Below are 25,570 nucleotides of genomic sequence, written 5' to 3'. Positions count from 1 at the left end.
CATAAAGGTTGTTTATTATAAAAGTCTCAGTTATCAGATGTGGAGAGCCTTTAACATCAGATCTGGGATAGCTGTTTGAGTTTCCAAATTAGTCTTAAAGCTTTCGGGACCTCCAACTTGACATTTCAGCCTTGCCTCAAGGAGTTCTAGTTTAAGAGAAACTGAAAAAAATTGCTAGACAGTCCCGTCTCAGCAGTCTGTCCTGGGAGAAGCTGACATGTTGAGATTATTCTTGAATCCCGCTGACCCTTGCTTGTGGGAACGTCTGTTGGCAGTAGACATGGCACAGAAGAGCTTACAGATTGACCCAGCTTGCATGGGCGACTGGGCCTAGGATCTGGCAGCCGTAGATTAGATGTACACAAAGCTGCCTTAAAGCAGCCTCATGCCGAGGGTGCATTCTGCATTGCCAGGAGGGAGAATTGCAGCCTCAGAGCCTGGACTGACAGGGCTTATTCCAGCCATTATGTCCCAAAATCTCATCCTGGTGAAGGGTGGAGTTAATCAACTGAACAATTTATCCTTCAGTTATTTCCATTCTGTTCGCAGTGGTTCTTTACTCTGTGAGAGTGAACTTCTGCTGGACAAATATTTTAGAGCAGCTTTTTGCTGTATGCCTTTCAAAGGAGAGAGAAGAAGTGCCAAGTTAAACTAAACTTTAAAATGCCACATTATTTGGGGGAGAAAGCTCATGAACTAGAGTTGGAGTGCAATGGGTAAAAAGCTGTAATTCCTTTATTGGAATAATAAAATAAGTTGACTTATTTTTGCTAAAAGTAGACAATTAGTGTAGCTGTATTTTCAGTCCTGTGTGTGATCAAGGTCCTGACAGCACTGGGCACTCTGCTGAAGTGGGTTAAAGATGTGGTTTATTTTTTTCATGTAAGGAAGAGCTTTAACCTTTCACATGAAACAAGCCATGCAACTTCACTAGGCACTTCTGTAGTGAGCTTTGTAACTCCTGATGCAGTAAGAGCTTGTTTCTCGTCCAGTCTTGATTTAACTGGGTTCAGCATGTGCTTAAGAGCTTTGCTGAGTCTAGGCTGGGGAATACTTTTCATGTAGGAATGCTGCAGAAAGGATAATGACCATGAGTCTGGATAGCAGCAAAGGCTTCACCCTGATCCCTTTGTGCCTCAACTTGTCTCACTTTGACATGGGCAGTATGTCAAGATGTAGACTTTAGCTGAAGTAGAATTTTTATTCCAACAGATTTGTTTACTTGTTCTTTGCCCCTTGCTGCCTGCCTCTTTTTGTCTATGTGTAAGCACTTTTCTAGTCCAGGACACTCCAGATAAATTGTCATTTAAAAATCCTTTGCTAACTACACCTGAATTTTCAGTCAGAGTTTTCATCAAATTTAAGTGCTATTCAGTTCATCAGTGTTGGCTGATATTTGGGCTGATTAATTTCACATACTGCTTTCTGGGAACTGCAGTGCTCTATTGCACAGGCACATATTGGCCCAGCATATGGAAAATGGCTAGTGATCCAGCTGCTTTGGGGCTCCCAAGTAGAGATGCATTAAAAAGAGCAGGTTTTCAGAGTGCCTCCACCTTCTGAAATGGAAGTTTTTATTGGGTTTTACCAAGGCACTGAGGCCTTTAGAATCATTGCTGAATTTAGAATACTCATTGATCACAAATGCAGTTCCACTTTCTCCTCCCAGTATTATTCATCTTAATTATGGCAATGGGTTATAATCAAATAGTGGTGGAATAAAGGGACTAATATGCTATGCCGATGCAGCTCGATACTTGCTTGCAGAAGATACCTGAGACAGCACAAGCATATGGTTCTCAGTGTGGCACAGCTGGCAGTGCTGTACATGGTATGCCTCTATGTTAATGTATACTGGAGGGGTTCCTTACCTGTGATCAATCTTTGTGCTTTTGTGGTAATCCCTTACGCACACCACCAGTGTGCTCAGAGTGGTTTCCTTCCTGGTGGACCAGGTTGAAGTCATGTAGGAGTTCTCCTGATGGTAACCAGCTTGTGTTATGAGACCAAGATCCACCAGTAATTAGTGCACTGCTTTGCTTAGTCATGTTTGTGACCCGCAACTGATACAAGCCACATCGCTGGTAAAAGTTATTTAGATAAAAAGTCCTAGGACTGTAGCAGATCATGTCAAATCAATCCCCAAGGCTCCCCTCTTTATGCCATGCCACGGGGTGTTGTAGGTGCAGTCCTGATGCAGCTGCGCTACTTACGGATGCTGATAGTAGAGAGCACACAGAGACATACACATAGAAATAATTTAGACCAGACACCAGCGAAAAAGTCCATGGGTAACTCAAGCAATCCTGCTCACTTTGATCTGCTTGTTTGTCCACGTGTGGATTTGCAAAAATCCGCCCCATAGCAGTGTGTCCATACCGACATTGCAAAGCCACTTTGAAAGGATACTTCCTCTGTTCTTTGGGAACTGGTGGGGGACTTCCTCAACCTCGTGGTGAGAAGCCAAGAATCAAAATCAGTGGTTTTATTTTTGCTTTTTGGAGTTTGTTCTTACTCTTTGTAGCCCAAGGGAAATTTTCTGGTAAATTTTATGTGTTGGCGGCCTGAAACATGAAGTCTGAGCAATGTGCGCTTTAAAAAACAAGAGATAAAGCAGTTGCTTAAAATTTTGCTCCATGAGAAAGTTGGTAAATTTTTCTCTCTGATCATGTAACTTGTAAGAGGAGAGGGGGAAATAAAAGTTGACTATTAAACAGTTTAATTAAGAAATTACTCAACACTTGTTTTTCTAAGCTTGAAACTAGAAAAACAGTCTTCTGCTCAGTGTTTCCAACGTATCTATAGTCTACAGTCTTCAGAGAAAGCTAGTAAATTTGGCAGGTTCTCAACCTCTACTAAGGAGCATGTCTCCATTGCTTGTGATCCCCAAAGGCTTCTATAGATGGTCATTTGGAGCATCGCTTTTTTCAGCAGCTAGACACAATCATATGTAAAGGTCACATAGAAAATTCACATTGTTTTCCCATTTGATCTTACAGATTAACCTTTACAATCTCTCAGCTGTTTTTCTTAAGTTGGGAATTTTATCATTATTGGGCTCATCTCACAATGATCTTGGCCCTCTTCTAAAGGATGGGTGTAATTTGGGTCCCTCTGCAGTGACAGCTGTGTGAAGATGAGTTCCATATTCTTGTCAGGAGTTCTGTTACTTCATTGGCCAGTGCATTTAGAAAGCTGCTGTCAGTCCAGCTGATTAGTTTCAATGGGGTATCTTGAGGTTTTTCCAGTACTGCTTTTATTTATTTATTTTATTCCTGCATGTTGGGTAGTATCTTAGCATAGACAGCAACCTCCAGAATAGCTATTTCTTCTGCCTTTTTCTAACCCCAGCCATACTCCAGTGTGAGCACTGATTGCAAAGACATTGTTTGGCTTGGTTGCAACCTCTGTGTTTGATTGCTCCCTCTGCTTGCTGGGTTTGTCAGAGACCTACTGTTTCTCTAGGCATCTCCCTCCTGATACACTTAAGGCATTTTGTGTTATTTCTTCTGGCAATTTATTCTCCTAGATTTTTTCTTTAATGTCTCTTTTTCGTGTTTCCTGTCAAAGTCTCTTCCGTTGTGTTAAAGACACATGAACTGGATTTACAGTGCCTGAAATATTGTTTTGGCCCTAAAACTCACCCCCGGCCATACCACTAGAAATTATTGCAACTTTTCTGTATCTTTAAATATCGCATTGAACCCAGGCAGGCATGTGTGGTATTTTTCTAGCAGGAGAATATTTATTTAATCCCTGTATAGAGAAGCAGAGAGTGAAATCCGAGATCCATTCAAATCAGTGGGGCTTTCCCTGGGCTCCAGCCGAGCCATGCCTTAATGATCAGGTTTGTGGTCTGTAGTCAGCCTTCCAGTGGGGGAGATGGAAAACACAAACCAGGATTTTCACTTCTATATTCGGTGATGAGAGCTGAGCCAAGGGACAGTGTGCTACAGCAAGAGGTGGAGGACTTGGAGGACCAAGTTTTCTTCCTGGTTCTTGCACTGGCCTCCTAAAAGATACTTCCTTATATTTTAGCATTTGCCTGGTTGTAATATAATAAAGTTCCTCAGCAGCACAGTACTATTTAGATGTGTAGTTTTGCTGGTGTATTGCAATTATACTTGAGGTTCTGGAGATGCATGTCCATCTGGGACATGCTAAGCCCATAAAGCAACAGATAAGCTTAAGCTGCATGTTTATTCAGGTGCTTAAGTGCGTTGCCTGGATGGGGCCTTATTTTGTTCCCTGTGAATTGTGGTGGTGTGTCCCAGTGGAAGTCATCTGGTTTGGTGACAAGGCCGGCTTATTCTCCCAGCAGAGAAGCTTGCTGAAATAAGGTGGGTTAAAACAGTTTCCCCCTATTCCCATCCCTAGCTGAAGAGCAGTTTAAACAGCAAAAACTGTCAAGAGTGCTTATTCAGAGAAGCGATGTTGGAAGCTGAAGATAAGAGCATTTATCTTCACGTCAAAACTACTCAGTGTCTTTGATGGGCTCCCAACATGCTTTAACAAGGAGCTTAGGCTGGAGATGCTGGAATGCAGAGAGTCCAGGGGGTGGTGTTTATCCCACCAAAACATGGCACACATCAAATCAATTACACAGTGCAAGCGTATTTCCACCTATCACCAGCCAGTGTTGCAAGCTCGAAGAAAATATGTTCTCCTAGCACTAGAGGAGCCTCCTCCCTTTAGATGCTGATTTAATGTGAAATGTATATGAAAGGGGAGAGAGAGAAAAAGAGGGGGAGAGGGGGGAATCTCATATGTTCTCTAGCTGATTGCCACATCGATCTTGTCATTTAGGCAAACACAGTTGGACCTGAGGCTATGAGTCTGTGGGATGTGCTGTATTTCTGTCATGAATTGTCAGCCTCAGAGAAGCACAGGAGAAAGAGAGGCACCGTAACAGAGTAGAAAATGCAGTAATAAAGGCACCAGCAAGCCATTTAAGAACAAATCAAAGCAGTTGCCATTTTGGATTGCGCTCACCTTCAACAGCTAGAAATATGCTCTGCCCTCACCTCCTCACCCAGTGAAGCAGTGATGGGAAGAGACAAGACATAAGGGAAGGACTGGTGTTTCTATCAAGGCTGCTCGGCAGGAGTTAAGCTGTTCTGCATGGCTAATGGTACCTGCAGGTCCCAAAGGAGCCCTCAGCTTGCCCTGTGCCTGCCCTTGTACCACTTGTGCTGTGGCTTGCCAAGCCCTCCCTGGTGCCATCTCTGAGCCAGATCCTCCATGAGGATTTCTCCTCTGAGCTTGCACCCTGAAATTACAACCTGTGTTACACATTGCTGATGGCCGTTTTGGGAGCTGATGGGATCACGCTCAGGTTCTGCAGGGACCTAATCCTGGATCAGAAACTTTTCTGGAATAGTTCTGTCCATCAGGAATGTGGCTTAAAAACCTGGTTTTGTTTAAATGATTGCTCTGGTAGGCATTGCACTGCTGGTGGGTGCCACAGTAAGATAGTTGGAGTGGCTTCCCCTAGAAGGTTCAATCAAACAGATATGCTGGCAAACTCATCCTAATTAATAGCAGGCCTTGGGCATCCCTCCACCTGGATGTTTGTACCATGCTGTCCAAAATGATGTCAGTGCCTTGGGATACTTGTGTTTCTCCCGAGCAGAGCAAAGACACTAGAGAGCGCCATGTATTTGCAGATTTTGACTTGGGAAGCACAGTCTGAAGATGAGTGCTCCCAGAGGGGAGGACGTGGGAGAGAACTGTTCTCAGGACCCGGCCTGGGCTTGCTGCTGTGTGCTACTCAGGAAGACTTGTGTATGGAAAGGTGGTTTCCCTCTGCATATGTGTAGCTGCAGATGCAATGTATCTATGCATTTCCTCCAGCAAGCTCTGTGTCTTTGGGGGAGAAAAGGCAGTTTTGCTGTCAGGAGGAAATCCCTTTAGTCTCACTGCTAGTAGAAGAGATGCATATGAACTAGCAGTCCTTCCCAGCCTTCTGTGCCAACCTTCTGTCACATTGTCTTGAACATAGCAACTAAGAGAGGGATACCAGGAGAGGCCTGTCCAGCAATCTTCCATCTTAAAGAAATTCTCAGAGCAGACTAGGGTGAAGTGTCTCAGGAGCTGTCCTTGAGGCAGCTTCGCAGGAGGATTGCCATTGCTTTTGAGCTCACACTTTTCAGTCCTTGTGAAGAAAACATTTAATTTTCAAGTACTTCAATACCTAAACAATGTTTAATATTTTAGTATATTTGAATGGCTGAGTCATTTCTTTAAGAGCAGGCTGGAATTGGATTGTTTTGCTGTCTTTTATTTCCACTCCCCCAAATGGCATAGGCTCCATGTGGGCTCTACCCTCATCTTCCTCGTGGGAGGGTGGGAAGCTCATGACCATTCCAGCAGTGCAGGCGAATAACTGTCCTTGCTGTTACACCACACACTGTCCTGTATCTTCTCCCATCACCCAAGGCCTCCTGAAGCTCCTCTCTATCCTAACTTGGTAGGGAAACAGTCTACATGGCATCATGCTCCTCTTAATCACTGATCATGCGATGATGATGACTAAATTTTCATTACAATGAGCTGGCTTTTTTTTCCTCCTAGGTGAAATGTTTCCTGCAGAAAAAATGAGGCTTCACCAAAACCTGACTTATCTTTCAGAAGATACCCATCTCCATGTATTGAGAAGTACTTTTTCAGAGAAAAACTTCAGGTTTTTTTTTAAAGGGAGATGATACTTAGATAGTTCAGAATTTTAAGTTTGCTATATTTGTCCTCCTTTTCTTGTGCTACTAAGTCTAAAAGGCTAAATGAAGTCTTGCAGTTATTTTTCCCATCGCATCTTTTTTATTGTCTTGTGGATGTTTTATTATCTTGCTGTTTCTGAAAACATTTCACATTGGGAAAGCTCAAAAATAGTAAAAAAATAAAGAAAATTATAGAAAAGGAAAAAAGGGGTAGTGAAAAGATATTTAGGAGGAAATGGTTTTATTGCAGTTGCCAACAGGAGGAAAAAGAAGAGGGAATACATTTTTTTTCCTCATCAAAATTCTTAATGATGTAGATGTTTAGAAGTTTAATTGAAGAAAAAATACATATTTGGCCACATCAGAATGGATACAATTTTTCCTGCCCTGTTTTGACCTTCTTCAGTTCTCCTTGGCATTACTGCTAGCCCCTTAGGCTGTGTCAGAGGCATCTGGAAATAGCAGATAAGAAGGAGCCTTGGGGCAGTGCAGCTTGGAAGCTGTGGCCACGCTGGAGGGCAGGAGGCATCTGTGTGCTTTGGGGGAACTGCACAGACATGAAGAGCTGCTGTGTGCTGGGAGGAGCTCCTTTCCAGGGGGAAGCCATCAAAGGGGGAGCATGCACTTGTGTGCTTTGAGAACTGCCTCATCTTTCCTCTCCATTGAAGGGGGAAATCACCCATCCAGCACAGATCTAGGGTGGTGTTTGCCAGGGAGATGGTGTGCCTGGCAGTGGGCTGAGGATTGCTGGCTGCAGAAATAACTTTCCAGGAAGTGCCTGTCGAGATTTTATCTTATCATTTGGTGAATGTTGCGTCTATGCAAATCCCTGAGCACAGGGAAGAAACAACCCTGGGCACAGGGCTCTTGAAATGAATTAAAATGAGCCCTAAGTTAGAAAAATGGGGCAAAGCACTTGGGCCCAGAAATACGTTAGTTTGGTGGAGGTGTTGGAAGTAGCTTCAAAGATTCCTTCCCATTCCTTAGTGCAGTGGTTGAGACAGTGGTGGGAAGCATGAAGTGCCTCTCTGAAGGCTCAGTATCCTGTTAAGTGCCCTGTGTTATCTGTGGAATATCAGAAAATAATTGCTAATTAGACAGAAACACCTTCAGACTTCCCCTTTGCACTTACATGTAGCAGATAAGAGTGCAGATATGAATTACTTACATGTAGCAGATATGAATTGTTAGTCTGATTTCTTATACTGTCCATCCATTCTTTACCCTAAAAAGCTTTGGTAAGTTTTGAGCAGTTTTGATCAAATTTGGCCAAGAGGGAAAGGTCTGAAAAATATTTTTTTCCTGAAAATCAGTGTCAGAGTAGGAAAGGCCCATGGGAGTGTGGTCCCTAAGAAAGGGCAGACCCATATCTGGTCTGAGGAGGAGGTAGTTTCTAGGACCCTGCAGATTCTAGGTTCTTTACCCAAGGGGTAGTAGTAGGAATAAAGATAATAGGAATGAGCTGGAAGGTTTTGTGATAAGAATATTGCCAAACTGCAAATATTATTCAAATGTAATGGGTGGGGGAGTAAGGCATATAAGATATAAACTTCCAGAAAACCAGATTTTATGGCTCTGCTGTTCAGAGAACAATGTGTTTACTGGGAATGTTGGATTAAAACTGGATTTCTCCATCAACGACTGTGATCAGCGTGTGCTGTGTTGTAAGTGGGCAGGGGACTTTTGCCTGCGTTAAATTAAGGAGTGCAGTGTTATGAATAGTTTCCTTACTCAGGATGGCATTACTCCAAGCCTCAAGGTAATTTATATCTCAGGTAGGCATGCTGTAGTTTAACAAGGCTAAATATGGAGAAATGAGAGCCTGATGTGGGACCATATGCTCTGTAAGCAACAGCAGAGTTTATGAAGGGTAGTTTAATATTATTCATATTGTAGGAACAAGCATAAGCAGATTTTTTTTTAATTGGATTTTGGGACAAAGCACAGCTGGTACAAAGCTTTAGCAGGAATTCAAATGCTGCTGGTCATTAATGCAGCAAGTGATTATTTACAAGTCCTAGTTCTTTCTTTGCTGTTTAATACTCTGACAGCCATAGACCTACGTAGCATTTTACAAACATAAGGTTTTTAGAGAAAATCAGCTGCTTGTTCTTACAGCCCCTCTAGAATTAAGGTATTTTACCAAGCCTCTGGAAGGTACTTGGCAAGGCTGGAGAACTTAGCCACAACTCACTAGAGGTAGTCTTGCACCTTCCTTGGCAAAGAATGGGTGGGAAGCAAGAGACGGGACAGTGTGTAAGCATCCTTCTGGTCAGCATAAAAATAGCAAGCTGGAAAAAAAGTCACACACATGACTTAACCATTTTTCTTCTCTCTGCTTAGAGAACTGGGAAAAAGTGTGTTTGACAACACATGTCAGCCCTCAGCAAAAGAAAACCTTTTTAAGCAAGAAAAGAACCATCTTTTCCCAGTTACTTTGTAGTTCTTATTTTAGTGTTTTGGGAATAATGGCCATTTGGGGATTTTTTCCAAGTTTTTTTGGGGGTGTTGGGGTTTTGTTTTGTTTTGTTTTTTAACAGAGAAGGAAGGAGGCAGCACGTAGAGACATTAAGTGGTTGCTCCTTCCCTGCTTCAGGATTGCCGGTGGAAAAAGAAAACCCAGTGATCATCCTTAGTGCACATGGGCTTCATAGTATTTGGCACAATGCAGCACACAAGATGAAAGTGTGTCTCTTGACAGCCAGCTTCATACTGGCAGCCTTTACTCCAGGCAACAAATTAATCCACTCAACTGTGTTCTGCATAATTGTTGATACTGTCTTAATTGGTACCATACATTTCTCTGTGTCGACATGTCCATCATGTTAATGTCTAGGGACTGTTGTTTCCTGCCAACTTGGGAACAGCACAGCCTGCTCCATCCTAACTGAACTCCTACCTAAAATGCCGTCATAAGAAATTCGACTTTATGGCAAAGGGAAAATGTAGAGCCATGTTGGGGCATGACTTAAAATTAATGGGGAAAAAATATGGGACTCCTAATTTCAGTAGCTTTGGAGATGAGCCGGCTCTTCCAGGGCTCTCTAAAGGCAATTCAGTTCAGCTGAAGTCAAGTCTGAAGGCAAAGGAGCTTATTCTCCTGCTCCCAGGAAATCTGTGGCAGGGGCTGGCAAACATTTTCTAAGCATGTGTCACAGTGGGGCATCCAGGGCAAGGCAGCTGCAGAGCTAATTGACCCCAGTGCACTGGTGATTTTGTGGATTGGGATTAGCATTTTGAATTTTGCCCATTAATGAACTGGCAGCCAAGGCAGAGCCTGGAGTGCAAGCGCAGTCGGTTTCCCCCCCAGCTCTTCCGTATGCCATGGTAACAGGGGCAGGAATATGCTGGGGAGGTAGAAAGCTGGGTGCAGCCCAGACCATGCATGGGCATCGATAGTGTCACCTCCTGAGAGAAAATAGCCTTCTCATCACCAGGCAAAGGCATCACTGACCCTTCCCTCCCTGGCAAGGCAGGGTGAAGGCACTAGGAAGCATTACTGGATGCAGTTGCCGCTGAAGAGTCAGCCTCTAAAAATCCCAAATTAGGCACTGAAATAAAAGGGCACTTCTGACTGTCTCTATGGCCGCTTCCACGTCTCCTAAATAAGAAGTACCATTCCTTTGTTTCACCAAGGAGTTGCATGGTTACAGTCATTAAATCTTGCAAGCAGTCAGGATCTATAGGGTAGGCATCTCAGTGAGGTCTATATGGAAAATGAATAGTTCTGTGTTCAGAGAAGCACTGGAACCATAAGTTCATGCACAGTACATAAGGGTAGGCATCTCACTGAGGTCTATATGGAAAATGAATAGTTCTGTGTTCAGAGAAGCACTGGAACCATAAGTTCATGTGCAGTACATAAGGCATGAGCCAGTAAACTGAGTGATAAGGATCAAATGTTGAATAACTTTTTATTCAGTTAGTGCCACCTCTGCTAAGCATTGAATTATCAGGGATGAAAAAAATTGCATGTGATTATGAAATGTAAGGCTCTAGCATAAGGTAAATGTGCAGGGAGGGCAAATAATGTTTGCACAGGTGACTTCACTTTGGACGCCTCCAGGTGCTAGGTTACTAGACTTTCCTTCTGCAATGAAATTGTTTACTATATTATTGCCTGTGCACATATGCACATAGAGACTCTCTTATTTCCTCTCTCTGCTCCTATGGTTAATTGATATGAGCTACACTTATTTACATCATTTTATGTGCCATCATCTCTTGTTCAAGCTGTTGGCCAGTTTTAAGCAAAAATATTTATGTAGAGATAAGAAAAAAAAGGCTTCTTCCCTATCCTTTTGCAAAGCTATCACTGAATATTTAGGCTACTGCCAGTGTGTGGTTGAAAAACTCATTTAAGAGAGCAGCAAAACTCATGGTAACATGTTTTGTGGAGGTTTTAAATTCTAATGTTGACATTTGGATCTGGAGAAGAGAAAAGCAGGAGGGGAGCAAGGAAGAACTTTTGCATGGATTTTTTCAAAGGTAGCTAGAAAATATAAGTCTATTGAGCTATAGTGTTTTATTTAAGAGTCCTGGCATTCTTAGAAACCTGTTTTTGCATGTGGAGTGCAGTGGCAGTATTGGTAATCAATATGCCAAGAAAAATGTCATTCTTTTGAAAGCTGTGGGCTGCCTCGCCCTTTGTGGTTCCCAGGAATTGGTATTGGGAAATAAATAAAAAAAAAAAAAAAAAAAAAAGAAAAAGCTGCTTCAGCAAATAGACATGAGAGACAGATGAAATGGCTGAACTAAAGGAAAACCTTTATGCAAAAAAAAGTGCAAAGTGAGACCTCCAAGCTATTTCTGGCATCTCTCCGTACACTTTTGGTGTGCCAAAGCACATTTGCAGTGCTGAGAGTGTCCTGTCTGATGCAACTTTAAGCTCAGAATCATGCAATCCCACAGCTTCCACCCCAAATCCTTTCTACCCTCAGAACTCAAAGGATTTGGGTAACAGTTGGACAACCTTTTTCTTTCCTAAGTGTCTTGAGGAGCCTTCCATCAGTTTAGTCACTGCAGATGGGTGCAGTTGAGAAATACAACAGTTCCAGGTAGAGGTGATTTGAGACCTCACACAGAAAGCAAGTGGGCTCAGCAGCTTGTCTCCCGCCTGGGGTTTTCACCTGCTCCTGGGAGCAGGGCAGGATTTGGCCCCGGCACTGCTGCTGCTTGTGCAGAGCAGCCCCCTCCTTCCATTAATACAAATCATCGCTCTGGTCCCAGCATGGCTGGGAACAGGGAAGCAGGTGGGAGCCGTGATCCCCTGGCCATGATCACATGTGTCTCCTGGGGGGAGAGCCCAGCAGGCACATCCCACCTGGTGCCATGAGACCTGCACTTTCGGGCACTGCCTAAATGCCTCTTAAGCATCACTTAGCGCTGACTTGCTTTAGCAGCTGATGGAATTGTGGTATAAAGCGGTTCAAAACAGGGATCAAATTCGGGATCCTTGAGCTGCTGCTAGCAGGGCCAAGGTGTTTCTGAAGGAAAAAAAACCCTATATATTTATGATTATTGTAAGATACCCATCCTCCCCCAATGACTCTTTATAAAGCAGTATCTGGGGAGCCTTTCAGATTTCTGCACTTGTCTTGTGTGCTTCAACCTGTGGAGAAATCATCTTAGCTAGGCTTTCTAGAGAGCTCTGGAACATTTCTCTGGACTTACGCTGTAGCAACAACTCTGTAAAGAATCCTCAAAGATGTGATTAAGTGTGGTTTTTTCAGCACTTGAAGTGGAGATTTCATCATCTTGTAATATATGTATATAAAATCAAGTCATAGCAGTCTTCCATTTCATAATGTGTATCACTGCAAGGGAGACTTGAACACTGCATCTGCTGATCAGATGCATAGTACAGTGCTGCCTCGTTCCCCTACTGCTTTAGTTGCATGTGGTGGCAGTTTTTTAGGACAATAAGTTTGTATTATCTTTTCCACTTGAAACTTCGTTGAAGTTGAGTAAGGAATTGCAATTTGGGTAGGATATTGTGTCTAATGTAGTTCCTTGATCATTTGGAAAGATCATTTAGGGACCTTGAATGATAACAAACTGGGCTGCCTGATGCTTCTGAATTACATGTTGCTTTTCATGAGAATTCTCATTTAGAATATATTTCTATTATAAAATCATCCAGTGTTGTTGTTCTGTACTATTCAGTTTAACCAAAATGCCATTGTTTTCTCCATTCCTTCTATGTTTCTAGTAGTATTTTTTTGCAATTTTCTGGGGAAAGAAAAGGTCACAAACAGATTTGGCTCAAACACTACAGTGGCTTTTGGTTGCTTCTGCTTTTGACCAAGCCTAAACATTGCTTATCCCCAAAAGATGTCACTTTTGGAAATGGGGATGCTTTTCTGGGACTAATGCCAGCTGAGGGAGGAATGGTGTTGTTTTCTTATCACTTCTCATAGGCTGTAGTGGTGAATGCTGGATCTGCCAGTGACCTGAGAGCCTTCAACCCTGCCTGTCAGCTCCCACCTTGCCCTCCATAAACACCTTCAGCCAGTCCACCCTTGCTCAGCTTGTGAGGGGAACAATTTCAGTCCAAGCCAGAACCCTTGTAAATCACATATTAAAAATGTTTTACAAGCCTGTGCACTAAATGGGAAACATGCACACAGAGTGCATTGTTCACATATGGCTGTAACTGAAGCCAGAAACAGCAGGAAAAAGAGAGTGAGGCCACATAAAAAGCCCAAGGGAAATGGTCCCTAGTCAGGCAACTACATGACCATGGGCCCCTTCACAGGTTGCTTGCTGGTTGCTGCAGCTGTATTCAGCTCTCAGAAGCCTTTCTTAATTCAGACCATGTAAAGATGCACCAAAAGCATCCAGGAGCCAGACAAATTCAAATCCCTACTTAGCGAGCAAAGAGGCTGCTGATGATAATGAAGGGGAAAGGATCAGCTTCTCCTGGTGCCTTGGGGCAGAGAAGGGTCCAGGTGGAGGGGAGCAGTGGCTGTAAGGGCAAAAGGCAGCAAGGCACCTGGAGGGATAATATGAGCTGTCTCCCAGGAATGAAGGATGGGGCTCTTCGTCAGGGAGCAACAAATCAGTGCGAGCCCCACAGTCAAGGGGAAAATGTCCTGAGGACTTGCTCCAGCAGCACAGTTTTGGACTTAAAGCCTGGGGAGGAGTCTCCCAGTGGCTGCAGTCATCGAGGCAAGCAGCTGGGCTGCTGTGCCCCTGCAGCTGGAGACCTTGCACCCTGCAATTTAAATTAAGCTGGCACAGGCCTCAAGTTGTTTGTGCTTTCATCGTGGCCCAGCTAAACTTTGTCTACTCACTTTTTTTCCAAGCATGCAGACAAGACCAGGGACTTGTTAAATGGGGAGAAATAACCTTACATAATTATAGTATTTATATTTGAAGAAACAACTTGAAATAGTTTTAATGTTTAGTTGTAAAAATGGCTTTACTATTTGAGATGGGCCTTTATCCATCCACATAAGTCTTTCTTTTTTCCCCTGGGTTAAACTTGAACTTCATAAGCACTGATGATATGAAAAGATACAATTAAATAAATGTATCTAAAGAAATTAAGTGCATTAGGATGCTGCCAAGCTTTTGTGCAGGGCTTACCTCTCTTACCTTTTCTTCGGTGTTGCATCTAGGCTCTCTTCCAAGAGTTTTTACACCTTGCATAGCTTTCTTGGCCTCACTAAAGCTGCATCCCAGCATACAGTGCTCTCAGATGTAGCCATGGGAGTTGAATGGGTGATCCCCATGCCAAAGGCTGTGCATAGCTGGGGTGGTAACATATGAAAAAACAAGGAGATATAACATAAATGTAAGTTATGACTTTCAGAGCTGATTTGAACATCATGTTGAAAGACAGAGCGGGGCGAGGGAGATCTAGGCTGCCTTTGATTTTTTTTGTCAGCTGATGGTGGTACTGGCTACCCATGATCTTGCTGCTGAAGTGTCTTGTTGGCAAGCAGTGATTCTTCTGCTGTCCTAACAGTAGCTAACAGCTGAGTGCTGTACTTCTCACCAGGGAGGGTCTCTATTAAGAGTTGCGCTGAGAGAGGCAACTTTGAGAGGTGTAACCGGCAGTCACTGGAGACTCTCAGTGGTGACAGCTTGGGGACCTCAGCTCAAGGTTTTCATTGACTTTATGAAGGGTGTTTTTTTGGTTGTTAGATGGGTATTCAAGCTATCATGTTCGCCACGTGAGTGGAGGTCAGCAGGAGCACCCTGCACAACGAGGCTGGGCACATTGGGCTGTGAGGGGTGATTTCTAGGCAGCGCTGCTGAGCTGTTTTACACCCTGACATCAAACTGCTGCTCTCCAATGTCTGCAGCTGCCTGGGCCTAGGAAAGTAGTCAGAAAGCTGACTTCTTGGAGCTAAACCCACCATATTTTCTCCCATGTCCCCTTCAGGACTCAGCTGTTAGTGGCTGGAGTGCGTGCAGGAGGGGGTCTTGTCTGGAAAGGATGTGCAAGGCAAGCAGAAGTGATCCATCATAGTTGGTGTGATTCCCTTGGCTCAGTGCTGGTAAAAGCAATCCTAACAGTAGTGACAGAGTAGTCTTATCTTCTGTAGCACACCCTTTGCATCTTCTGTGCCAGGAATCTGAACTGTCATTGTCTCCTGGTCTTTGCTTTGTGAGCACCAAATTTCGGTCTATTCTGTAGACTTCTAGATTTGACAAAGATGAAGCTGGTATTTAAAGTAACTTGTACCTGAGTTCAAGCCAATTCAAGTCATATATTTCCTAGGTGTCACTTGGCTGGAAGCTTGGCCAGCCAGTACAGTGGATCTGGTATCTGCCACAGCCAGTTGATGTGGATATACTGATACAGGAGGCATGCAAGAAAAGAAATAGTGACAAATACCTTGTTCAAAAGTGCCCTTTTGGGTTAACCAAAGAATGACAGGATAACAGAGGCTGGCAGGAGTCTCTGCATGTCCCTACTCCAACCCCTGCTCAACACAGGTCCAACTGGATCAAGTTGCTCAGGGCCATGTTTCGTTGCTGTTTGAGTGTGTCCAAAAACAGGGGTCCCACCACCTCTCTGCACATCTCACTCCAATGTTTGACCACCCTCGTGGTGAAAGCACTTTTCCTAACATCTAAGTGAATTTTTCCATCTTCATCTTGTGCACATTTGCCCCTTGTCCTTCCCCTGTACACCTCCAAGAGGAGTCTGGCTCCGTCTCAGCTGTAACCCTCCATCAGTATGGAGTGAACTGGGCACTTGGCTGGTTTCTCAGAAGCAAGACGAGACGGGCGAATAGCTCTGTAAAGCCAGCCTGTATTCTGTGCATGAGAAGAGTGAAGTCATGCTGATGGTGACAGTACTTTGTGTTGGAGAGTTCATTATTAATTGTGTTATCTAGACTTTAATGCTCTCTTTGTGGTGTACTAAACAACCACTGTTTAACAATGCGAAGCACTCCATCTCTGTGTTAAAGAATACTTCTGGGTTCTGTCTTTCATTAAATTTGTTCTGCTGTGTGTGCACAGCATTCCTTTCCACTTAGCCAGCTATCCTCCTAGGCTTTTAAGCAGGCCAGGCCATAAAAAATATTTACATTTTTCTATAGCACTTGGTCTGTACACAGTCAAACAAGCATGGCACTCGCTAAGAAGTGGTGGGACTTGGATTCAGTGGGAGTGTGCTGTCTTAAGCTGCAGCAGGCTGGCTTGCCTGCTCCCATCCCTGCAGTGAGGATCATCCCTGCATTTCTCACGCAGAAATGTCTCTGTTGCAATGAAACTTCTTTGCAGGCCCCAGAAAGAGGCAGTGTGTTGAAACTGCATATCTAGACATAATTCCAAGCAGCAGATTGTTAACTTTATTTTACTTGTAGGAAAAGCTCTTTGTTTTAAAGACAGATGTGGTGTTCGTTCAAGACATGTTTGACACAGTTAAAGCCCCATACATAGGAAGGAGGTTATAGTAGATGCTCTCACCACTGCTTCAGGCTGTTAGGACAGTGTTAGAGGTGTCTTCTCTCTTGAGCCAGTCTTGATCCTTCAACCGCTCCCCTGCATGCTGCTTACATCAGCTCTGTGATTGATGGTGCAGAATCTGGCCTTTGGGGCTTATCTTGCTAAGCAAAGGTTTGGTGCTTCTATGTGCACGTTCATTGTTCCCTGTTCTTTGTACCCCAGTTTCAGAGCAATTGTGGCAACTAGGGGAAAAGTGAGCTCAGTGGAAGCAACCATGCTGCAGCATGGTACAACCTGGGGCATGTGGTCCTGTTCTGCAGCACTAGGAGTACTCACTGGTGCAGGGTTTTGCTGGAACTTATTGGATCCAGGTGTCTCAGTTCCACTGAAATTTGGTGGGGTCCTGGCTCCAGGCACTCAGTCACATGCACCCTGCTGTTACAAGTGAGACTTAAGTAGCTACAGAGATTTTCCAGCATGCCTGGGCACCTCACTCCTGCTAATGTCAGCATAAGGTAGCAGCCTTGGCGTGTTTGAAAATCCCACTAGACATTTATTGCAACCCTGCTCAGACAAACCCTTTGGCCAAGCTCCTTATCCTTTCGGCTGTACTGGAGTAGCCCTGGAGATAGAGGGAACAGAAGTGCAGGAATTGGGCCCCCAAAGTGCTGAACTTATACCTGGTTGTCCTGAAAGACAGCAAATTCTTTCCAGATGTTAAGAAAAGTAGCTTAGTTGTCTTCCTCTGTGTGGACTGAATTTATATCAATTTATGTATTTTTTTATATATATCTATAGGTATATTGCTGTAGCTAAGCATAGTACCCATTATACTGTCTGATGTGTCCACTGAAAGCCAAGAAAGTTTCTGTAAAAGCCACAAGGTATTGCCCTGTTCTACTGAATGGATGTATGAATTTGATTTTATGTATCCTTTCACATATGTATGTGTGTATAAAAACAAAAATATGGCTCTATAGACTTATCTATCATTCCTATAGAATCTCATCTGTCATTTCTATATATACTCTATCTATTATCTATCTATATAGTGTAGCTCTATATTCATCTGGTATATATCATGGCAAAGTGTTTTGGGGTTTTACAGAAATATTTCTTTGGTCTTTGTTTTGACACAGATACAGGAAGCAACTTTCCAAGATGACCCTCCAAGGAGTGCACGAAAGAGCTCTGGAGAGCTCGAGGGTGGTATGTACAGAGAGGGGCACACCTCCGAGCTGCTCTTGACTGCCCTGAGACATCCCATTGACACTGACATTTATGTTAAATGACTTCCTGCTGATCACATTATTGCAGTAAATACTAAATGAATCTGATGTTGAATGCTTACAGTCTTACCTTTCTTGATAACTCTATGTTAGTATTACATTAATTATTCCTGACTTACAATGCTGTTGAATGTTGATAAAGGCTGAATTGCTGCTTGAAATGCTGATCCTGACAGTCCTGTGGCAGGCACTAAAATGTGATTTCCAAGTCTTAGGGGAAAAGAGTGAATACACTACTACTTCTGATTAGAGGACTTCAGAAGAAACATATGCTAGTCACATCTTATGGAGCACTCACCTGAATTCGTCTTGCTTTCTTTGCACAAGACACAAAAAGAATATACACTTCACTTTTTTAATATAAAATTTTATGGTGATTGCTGATGTAGAATCAGTTCAGCATGTATGAACAGTTCCCCACAAGAAAGATGCTGTGTGTACGTGGAACAGTGGGCATTTCCTTCGCCTGTAAGAGCTGACACATGGGAGTAAAGCTTGTGGAGCAGAGAGACCACTTCTGACTCTTATCTCCTTCTCTGCAATTTTGGATCTGACCTTTTTGACTTCAGACTCTGTCATGGTCCATTTCTGTGCACTTACTGTTTATTTCAGGTATCCCTTGTGTAACACTGCCATTTTGGTGATGTAAAGAACGTGGAAACTATGTAGCAAAGCTGAAGACTTCCAGGACTGGGAAATCACAGTGCTTAATTTCCAGTGAGTTAAGTGAAATATTGGAAGAAAAAGGGATTGGGACAAAATTAACAACAGCACCTAAGTAGCTTAGGAAGCTTCAGCCATAAATTATTGAAAAAACCCTCTGTGGTGACCTCAAGTACTGCCTCTTTCAGCTGGGCATTCCTGCATGGGCAGATGCTCTGATGAATGCCCATCAAATGCTGCATTAATGCAGGGTCCCATCAGCTATGTTCAGCTGTTGTCCTCCCAAATCCCTTCCTCAGGTACTGCAGGAGGAAATAAGCAGCTGTGACATTTCTCAGTACCTCCACCCCTCCCCAAAGTCTGGATGGCCTGTGTGGCAGGGGAAGGAGGGACAAGGAAGGGAGGAGAAATGTTTATAAAGTAGGATTGTGGGGAGTGGGGGGAACCTTCTTCCACTGTCCTGCACAAGCAACCCCTCTGGCCTTCACTGTAGGAAAAATATTCCATCTTTCAGAGGGTGTTTGAGGTTTATGTTTGTTTGTTTATTTAAAAAGAAAGCATCTGGCATATGTATGCAAACATTAATGAGTCATTTAAAATATTCTCAGCACTGCATTTGTGAGGCTGTGATCTTCCAGCTAGAAGAAGAAATGTGATGGAAGGGAGTAGGCAGACCCTGAAGGACTGCTTTCCAAGCATGAGAAGGGGAGACAAATCTTATTTTTTAACTCTCTCCTCTTGCCCCCTCAGCACCATTCCCAGAAGCATTTCCAGCCCTCTAAAACCCCTTGGTGAGGACTTCGAAATCCAAGTTAAAATGACTGTCTTTGAGGCTGCTGTGCCCTCCGTAGAGAGCCCAACATGTGCTGGTGTGTTTCTCCAAGAAAAGCAGTTTATTTCTGGCACTGCACAGGGCCACAGATAGACTTGCCAGTGGGGAGGTAGAAGGGTGGGTTGGTCTAGCTCTGTCCTTTCTGCAGTGTCAGCTGGCAGCTGGAACCAGTCAAATCAATTAAAATTCATAAATATATGAGAAGTGAAGCTCTAAGAAGACTCAGCCACCTTCTTGGAGGTTTATGAGTAGCATGGTAGGCTGGGAATCTCTGGCTGGAGCAAGGTTTGAAGGCCAGCAGATGTGGGGATCCATCACAATGCTGGAATTATAGGAACTTCTGGAGTTCTTATGGGACGCAATTTCTTAGTCTAAACTGAACGTTTAAATCTTTGGCAGTGTAACACTTAGAGAATTCCAGTTTTGGGAGCAAGAACTCTTCTTGCTTTAGATTTGTTTCTGGGAAGGATGTATAAGCTAAATGTCCCAACAGGAAAAAGATACTCTTGTATTGGGTTACATTTTCAACATATGTTACATCAGTGGCACTATGATTGCATTGTGTTGGCTGTGCCCACGTGCTCAAAGGCTATTAGAATGAAACTGCTGTGCATATACAAATACTTGATTTCGTTTACTGCTTGTTTTTGTGTATTCCTGCTTCTCAGGCCTTTACTATAGAGAGGGGAACAAGAACTGAAGTAACTCTGGCACCTGGGACATGTTAAATGGAGAGAAGACTTGTGTGATCCAAGCATCTACTGAAATGTCCCCCTTCACCCAGAAAGATGCTCTCCTGGTTCTTCCCTCTGTCCTAGTGAACTCATTCATCCTCTCAATTGCAAATGCAAAGCATTTGACACTGTCATGCACAACGTCCTTGTGTCTAATTTGGAGAGACATGGATTTGATGGATGGACCACTCAGTGGATAAGGAATTGGCTGGATGGTCACACTCAAAGAGTTGTGGTCAACAGCTTGATGTCCAAGTGGACAGCAGTAACAAGCGGTGTTCCTCAGGGGTTGGTATTGGGACTGGTGCTGTTTAACATCTTTGTTGGCGACATGGACAGTGGGATTTTGGTGGTTGCCTCTTTTAGTGCTGCTTGTGAGGCTGAAAAAGGACTGATGCTTGGGCAAGAGGGAGCAGATGTCCAGCCCCAGAGCTAGAAATATGAGGGATGAATGAAAGAGTGGAAGAACAGGTAAATTTTTCTACAGATGGCAATGTTTGCTGAAGGGGCCACAAAGCATGTGACGAAGAGTGCGTCTACAGGATGCATTTCTGAATCCAGGCTGGTGTGATAATTAATCTTTTGTGATTCTGACAGATGCCTGCAGAGGAGCAGAAACAAAAGATCACAGTCTGACAGTGATTAATGCATTGTTATTTGTCAGACTAAGAATTTTGGAAGCGGGTAAATAAGCTGTAGGCCAGGCTGTTGATTGTGTTTGAGAATACTGCAGAGGATTACAGCATGGGGGGAGCTAGGGTTCAGGACTTATTTACCACAGGCACTTATTATGTTTGTTACTTGTCTGAAACTACCCTGTTCCCAGAACAGGAGGAGAGGAGGGAAAATGGGCGTACGATTTCTGAAACAAAGCTCTGCTTCAAGCTTTGGTTATGCTGAAAAAATGGCAAAGGACACAGCCAACCCCAGCCTATGTTGCCCTGGCATCCTCGTGGGGTATGGAGGTGGCTGGACAATGCCTGCTACCATTGTCCAAGACACTGCAACACTGTGAAGCATCTGTGAAGGAGGGAAACATGGTTCTTGCTGTATATATTCACAGCTGTGGATGGTGGCTTTAAGGTAACTGAAGGGTCTGCCATGCTGTGTGGTCTGCTGGAGAATGCTTCGGCCTTGATCCAAGAAAGGCCTTGTAGCCGCTGAACGCTTGGCATTCCCTGCCAGGCGCCAAGGCTGCTGTGGTGCGCCAGCCAAGCCACATGCCTGGGGTGAAGGGCAAGGCCCCGCTTGCTTCCTGGGAACTGCCTGTGGGCAGGCGATCCCCCACTGGGTGCCTTTCCCAACTGGTTCAGTCTCATGTTTCCTCTCCCTCTCGCACTGCCCTGGGGCTTGCTGTGTCTTGCTCCCTGTGAGGTGGCTGGGGAGTGGGAGGGCTGTTGGGGAGCTCCTTGTGCCCCACAGGGCAGGTAGCATACAGGATGGGAGCTGCACGGGGTAGCACGTAGGGTTGGGTGCTCCGTTGGAGAGCTCAACCTCTTGTGCTGCTGCAGCAAAAGGCATTTCTTGGGGGGTGGTAGTGCTTATCACCATGTTTCATCTGCAGGCTGTGTCACAGTGTGCCCCTGCTGCACCTCCCAGGGTGGTTCCTGCTGGGAATGGGGGCAGCACTGCCAGCCCCAGCCCCGGGCAGCAATGCCAGACCCTGGCAGCACTCAGGTGTGAGCTGGAGTGGAGATGTTTGGACTGGAGCAGCTCTGGACATGCTTGGGAGTGGGTTAACAGCTGCCTATGGAGGCTGGGAGCTGAACCAGGAGGCAGCAGGCAAGTTCAGGCACCTCCAGGGCTCAGCAGCAGCTGAACCAGAGTATGGAGCTCCCAGATTGCAGTTTTCAACCAAGGTGCCCAAATTCTGCCAAAATCTTGCTTAAGCTGCCTATGGTATTTGCAGGTTTTGTTTTTATTTTAATGGTGGCAGCCTTTAATCTCTGTGGCTCGCATTCTCCTTGTGTAAGATGGAGTTACTTATGCTCAACCCTGTTTTGCAAAGAGTGCTGCTATCCCTGGGTGAATGTTGCTGTAGACAACCACAATATTTAACATATAGCATCGCTCTGTGGCTCTGCCTAATCTCATATTGGTTTCCAAGCTTCTTAATGCCTGTACCTTGGGTCTGAGATGATTGTCAGTTAGTTTTTGGAAGAGGCGTTTGCCCAGGAGTAGATCTCCACAAAGGGCTGGGGAAAGAGGATGGCTGTAAGCCCTCATCAACCTTAATTAGTATGGCACAAACAGGGTAGGGGCTGCACACATCCCTTCACCTTGAGCATCCAGCACTGCACAGGACCCATTGCTCAGCACTGTGCACAGAACTGCCATTGAAGTATTAGTTATAGTCGCACATGGCAATCCTGTGTTTGCTGATTTCCTTCTGGGTGTCTGAATAAAAGTGCTTTAATCCTTTCAGTTCTTGGTATGAAAAGCTGTTCGCAACCTCTGTCTGTCCCACGTTGGTGATGAGTATAACGGTACAATCCCACTCTCCTGACTGCCCATATCGGAAGCTCTCTTGGGCCTGTTGCAGCTCTCCTCCAGCCCCAGCTCCAGCTCCCAGTTTCAGTCCTAGAGTGTTTTATTTTGTTTGCTGGACATTTCCTCCAGTACTCATGTAGTCATTCACTGGGACTAGTACTGCCCCATTTCTTCTCCAGAGTAATGCAAAGCAAACCAGCCTCCCAGGCAGGGCTCAATGCCCACATGGGCATCCATCCTGCACCATCAAGAGGCTGCTCAAAACATTTCAGGACTGACCTCCATGTCATGAAAATATGGAGCCATGTTCTTGGGCTGATGTAAACTGATGTAGCTCCATTGATGTTGATTCAGCTTATACAAGCCGAAAACACGCCTTAGAGTAAATGAATCATTCTGCTGAAATGTAGCCAGCTCTGAAGCATACCTGTCCTATGGGGATTCTGAGAAGTTGTTTCCATCCTTTTTGGCTGATAATCCACAAACAAGCCACAAATCTGGCATGGAAGAAAGGCTGTAGTGTAATGCATGAGTCACTTTACCCACTATTAATTGTCATCAGTTCTGGAGAGAGGTGCAGCAGCTGTTTAGCAGAGTGTAGCCCAGGTGGAAGAGATGGTCTTGTTATTTATGCAGCTCCATAAATGAACACACTGCTTTGCAAAATAATAGCTCTTCCTTGAGCAGTTTCCAATGCAACTTGCTCCAGAGCAAAGCGGGACTGGGCGGCCATGAGCCCGATGATGTTGCAAGGAAAGTCCCAGCCGCTCCAAAGGCCATAGGAGCAAGCCCTGCAAGAAAGACAGTGTGGTGTCACCAGTGGGGCCACAACTGCATGGGAGTGCATCAGAAAGGAGACAGGTAAGTACAAGGTAGGGGGAAGAAGTTACCCTCAATGTAGCTCTTTTGCTGTCTTGCAGGAGAGGTGAGGAAAAGAATTGCTCCGTCTTGCAGCTGCAGATGTGAGGCATGGAGGTTAAAGGCTAGATCTGAAACAGATTTAGGCCTACACAAAACAAGATGCCCCAAGACAGGTTTCCTCACGGGCGCCAGAGCCAGCATGGCTGAACAGCTCTCCCAGAGGGACCTGCTTTGCTGCAGGAAGATGCTGCCCAGGACAGTAACAGTTCTGTTACTAGAGCTAAGGTAACATTTTTCAGATTCCCCTGGATTCAAGGGTTTGTGACATCTGGTCACCTCCATCTTTTGTCTTTCTTTTTTTTTCTTTTTTGAAATTTCCTCTTTTCTCAGGGGGAGCCCAACTTGCAGGTACCAGGAGGCTTTTCTCATGGTTAGGAGTAGGGCTGCAGGACCATGAGCTCTGACTGCACACCAAAAGGGAGAAGGAGGTGGAGCAAACGGGAGGCTGGCTACTAGATGCTGTGAACCTGGGCTTTCCCCAGGGTTGTTCATGTATGTGATCACAGGTTTTTTCCAATGTGAAATGCATCAGCAGCCATGTTAGGTGATGGGGCAGGAGCAAGCATCGCCAATGCTACAAAGCTGCGCCCTGGAAAGAGCTGCCATGATCTGAAAGTGGAGTTTATTAACTCCAGATTTTCACAGTGTAGCTGGCACACCAACAATATGGTCCAAACACAAAGAATCACTTGCAGATATAAATCAGGGGTAGGCATCTCCAAAGGCTCCTGCTAGCCTGAGTCATGCACAGCCACTGTGCCAAGTGCCAGATGCTGAATGGCAGCAGGCCTGCAGCTGGGTCACAGACACCAAGCCCGGGGGCAATACTGATTGCCTGATTAGCAAAACCACTAAGAATGGCAGCTGCTTCACTGACTACAGAGCACAGGTGTCTTAAACAGTGGGCTTGTCCCTTACTTATAGGCCAAGGGAGTGTGGGCTACCTGGTTAGTTAATAGGGGAAAAGGAGAAGGTGAGTTATAGGTCTTGTGGTGGCTTAGCTGAGGAGAGGCCTTAGGGAATAGCTAAGGGATTTACCCCTGGTAAAGGAATTAGGGCAATAGCTATCACTGTCCCAGCCAGCATAACCCTCTGCCTGTTTTGAGATGTTTAGAAATACCTTTACTGCCATTTTGCCTACAGGAGCAGATGGAAAGGCTGGAAAGGTTACCTCTTACTGCTGCTTGATGCGGTCCCTCAGCTGGAAATAACTGTCCCTGGAGCTGAGCCAGTAGGGTGAAAATGTGTGCGCACCCTTTCTCTGCACTGGCACAGTATCAGCCTTCCTGCTGGGAAGGGTCGGAGTCTGAGCCTCCCCTTGTGTTGCTGCAGTGGGCTTGCATTCGCCCTGCTTGCTAGGGGCTTAAAGCTTCTAGCTATGCTTGGAAGAGAACCCTTCATTTTGTACTATGTCCTTTAGAAAGGTTTAGGAGAGGGTTGGATACAGCAATAACAGCTGACGGTAGGGAAAACAGTAAATAGGTTTGCAAGCAACTCTCTTGCTATGCTCCTCCTGTGTGATACGTCTTTCACCTTTTGACTCCACTGCTAGTGCTGCTTGAGCTCATTAGCATGCGCCAGCTTTCTAGGAGGTAAATGTGTAATTGTGTCTTTTTTTTTTTTTGAACGGGGAAAGGTCATATTTGGGGCCTGATGTTAGGTCAGAATTGGAACTGAAACTTTGAAAACAAAGCTTTTTCCCCCCAAAATGGTGCTGTAAGCTAGTTCCTCAGTCTTGTACTCGGGTAAGGGCTCTAAAACTGTTGAGCACTGAAAAAATTTGCTTGCTGCTGCTAAATACAGTAGGACTCAGGTGAATGGTTTTTGCTGTTCAGTTCTGTCCTGAACTTGCTACTTTTCATGTCCTTTTTAATAACTGATTATCTTGAACCTTCCCATTTTGCTTGGAGTATAAACTTTTCGTGAGGGCACTTGCCTGTTTGCCCCCACCCTGTAGATCGTGGTGTTAATCTTTCATTGGGACCTTGTTGGTATTTCTGCAGAGTAAATAGAGTT

At 44.6% G+C, this 25,570-nt stretch overlaps 1 long non-coding RNA gene across 13 annotated transcripts in view; it reads left to right on the top strand.

The window, feature by feature from the left end:
- LOC126038268 (uncharacterized) overlaps positions 1–25,570 on the top strand; it is a 58,974-nt gene that overhangs the window by 8,905 nt on the left and 24,499 nt on the right. For 11 of the 13 annotated variants that reach the window (XR_007505979.1, XR_007505971.1, XR_007505974.1 and 8 more), the window contains 2 exons: positions 17,765–17,834; positions 23,554–23,779. This is a non-coding gene — a long non-coding RNA (uncharacterized LOC126038268). The remainder of the gene's footprint in view (positions 1–17,764; positions 17,835–23,553; positions 23,780–25,570) is intronic. The other 2 variants (XR_007505969.1, XR_007505978.1) reach the window with 2 other exon arrangements.

The sequence above is a fragment of the Accipiter gentilis genome, chromosome 5 (assembly GCF_929443795.1).
Source record: "Accipiter gentilis chromosome 5, bAccGen1.1, whole genome shotgun sequence".
NCBI lineage: Eukaryota > Metazoa > Chordata > Aves > Accipitriformes > Accipitridae > Astur > Astur gentilis.
Note: the sequence above shows the minus strand (reverse complement) of the source record. Positions and strands in the feature narration are given on the sequence as shown.